The 3,233-nt window shown below is 33.7% G+C and overlaps 1 pseudogene; it reads left to right on the plus strand.

Annotated features, from left to right (window-relative positions):
- The first annotated feature begins 1,720 nt into the window (after positions 1-1,720).
- Positions 1,721-3,233, plus strand: part of LOC125587122 — a 6,046-nt pseudogene continuing 4,533 nt past the window's right edge.

Raw genomic sequence — 3,233 nt, forward strand, 5'->3', positions numbered from 1 at the left:
GCTATAAAAAATTTATATTTATATTTTTGAATTTTTTTTAAAGAAGTTAATTTTTTAGAAAAAATATTGTATTAATTTTAATTTATTCTAAAGTATTATATTTATATACTAAAGATATTTTCTCATTACATATTTTAATATTATTTTTTGCACATTTTATGTTTAATGATAATATTTATAAATTATTTAGATGCATATATTTGTTCCAATTATATAAAAACACTACTATATAAGTTGAAAAAATGAAAGATATTTCTCATTACATATTAATATTATTCAATGCAGATTTTAACTTTTATTGATTATTTATTTATTTATTTACTTATTACTTAGATGCATATATTTGTTTCAACCATATAAAACTCAACTATAAAAATTGTAAAAAGGAAAGTTTATGATATTGTTATTTCTCAGAATTAGGAAAATACACTACAAAAAAAACACATCAATTCATTTGTATCTCATAAATAATTATATAGTTTATTTTATTTATTACCCGCAAAATTAAGTATACTTCATATGATTAGAATTATCTAATTATTCAAAACAAGAAAAAATCTGGTCGAAAAAAGAATTGTTATGAGTATGATAAAGTTTTACCGAAAGTAAATGCTAATAGTTAATTAGCATTTATGGTTTTGTTTTGGTTCGTAAAGAAATTTATTTGTTACTATAAATATAGAATCTCTATTTTGTAAATATGATGAAAATCTAAGGGCATAATCCTAAAATTTTAAAATAGGATCATGCTTTAATATTATAAATATTAATATTATGGCCGGCTTATTTCATATCTATCAGTGGCCGGAAGCCACTTACTTCTACAGCTTGTGAACATAGCCGGTTTGCACCAGTCTTGAACAAATTAAAGGGTTGTGAATCATACTTGATTTGTATATTTATACGGAATCATTATGAATTACCATATCTACGAAAATTCTACATCAAAAAAAGGAATGTAGTATAATTTTTAAAATCAGCCTTATCAATCTTAGAGTATCTCCTTTCAAAGGGAAAAAAAATAAATCTAACCAAATAAATAACCATAGTTTGGTATTTACTTAAATTTAATTTAACTAACTTATTCTTAACCAATTTCATGTTATTTCTTTCTCATGGTCCACAACGCAACTTCCGATCATCTAAATACCTGATCTCTTTCTTACATTTTTTATAATACTTAGCTACTCTTTTTATTTTTAAACAATTGCATAGACTCGATAATCACAACTTTTCCATTTTCTAAAAAATACAATACTCCTATTTCCGAGCGCAGTTAATGTTCTATCTCGGTTTGATGAATCGGTTCGGTTTTCACACAGGGAGTAAAATAACAATTGGCACATGACCTATTTGACAATCACACAGAAAAATCTCTAAACCTATTTTTTTTTCTCAGCCGCTAATAGTTAATTAGCATTTATGGTTTTGTTTTGGTTCGTAAAGAAAATTTATTTGTTGCTATAAATATAGGATCTCTATTATTTTGTAAATATGATGAAAATCTAAGGGAAGAATCCTAAATTTTTTAAATAGGATCCTGCTTTGATAATTAATGGAGTAGTATAGATGTTAATTATAGGGATTAAAGAATTTATGAATATTTCCGAGCGCAATTAATGTTCTATCTCGGTTTGATGAATCGGTTCGGTTTTCACACAGGAGTAAAATAACAATTGGCGCATGACCTATTTGACAATCACACAGAAAAATCCCTAAACCTATTTTCTTTCTCAGCCGCTTCTCCATCCTCGCAGGTAAGATCTCTCTCCCTTCTTCATATTATATTATCGAAATTCAGAGTTTTTATATCAGTTAATTGAAACTTTTGAATTACCAAGAAAGTAGAGATTCCCTTGGTAGTTGATAGGTTTCTAATGCAATTGTCTGCTGATTTGGGATTCTGCCTAGGATGATGGCTATTGGGGTTAAGTCATCTTGTCGTCAAGGAGACATCATGTCGTCATCCAACGACAGTTGTCAGAAATTTACTGGAGAAGAGATGGTGGAACCAGAGGTTTTGGAGGAATCTGGAGAGAAGATGAGCAAGAAAGCAGCAAAGAAGAGAGCCGCTACACTGAAGAAGAGGTTGTACCGTAAAAAGGAACGAGAAGAAGCCACATCATCATCATCTTCTCTTCCGGAGGATGAATCGTTTTCCAGCAACTACGGTGACGTGACTCCTAAGTCGGCTGCAGGTAGAAGCTGGAGAGAGGCTGTTGAAGGAAAAGAGTTGACTGATGTGAGCTACTTGGTTGAAGAGATTGTGGGGTCAGAGGTTTCCCTCAGAGGTCGAGTGCACAATCATCGCTTAGTCGCTAAAATATTGTTTGTGATCTTTGAGGGAAAGTGGATTCACGGTTCAATGCGTCGTGGAGGAGGCCAGAGTTGGTACAAGCATGCTTAATTTTGTCAAGCAGCTGAGTCATGAATCCGTTGTTGAGCTTATCGGTCTCGTCTCTCTCCCTAAGAAGCCTCTCACAGCAACCTCTCAGCAGGTGTTGCTTGTTTCCTTTCCTTGATTCGAATAGTGTGACATTATAACTCATCGATAATGTATGTTGCAGGTTGAAATACATGTCACAAAAATGTACTGCCTCAGCAGATCCTTGCTAAATTTACCACTTGCTGTGGTGGATGCTGCTCGAAGTGAAGCAGATATTGAAAAATCTGTCAAGGTAGGTAGAATAATGTTGGAGCTGCTAATGTGCTCTTTTATATGTATCTTCTTTCATAAGAGATAGATGAAGCTGCTCTTGTTTCCATGATTGTTTGTTGCAGGATGGCAAACCAGCTGCTCGTGTCCTTCAGGACACGCGTTTGAATAATAGGCCTCTTGACCTCAGAACACCGGCTAATCAAGCCCTCTTCCGTATTCAGTGCCATGTCCAAATTGTAAGCCCCCCCCCTATTTATAGCTAAGTTAGGATAGGATTTGTCATCATTAATGTGTTATATCCTAATGTTCCTATCATCATTATTTAATTGTTTGTGTAGGCGTTCAGAGAATTCTTACTATCCAAGGGGTTTCTTGAAATCCACACACCGAAATTGATGCTGGCAGTAGTGAAGGAGGTTCCGCTGTATTTAGGTTGGACTACAAAGGGCAGCTGCTTGTCTGGCTCAGTCTCCTCAGCTTCATAAGCAGATGGCCATATGTGGGTGACATGCGACGCGTCTTTGAGGTTGGCCCGTTTTCAGAAGCGGAAGAATCTTCCTCATAGACACCTGTG

The sequence above is a fragment of the Brassica napus genome, chromosome C5 (genome assembly GCF_020379485.1).
Source record: "Brassica napus cultivar Da-Ae chromosome C5, Da-Ae, whole genome shotgun sequence".
Classification (NCBI taxonomy): domain Eukaryota; kingdom Viridiplantae; phylum Streptophyta; class Magnoliopsida; order Brassicales; family Brassicaceae; genus Brassica; species Brassica napus.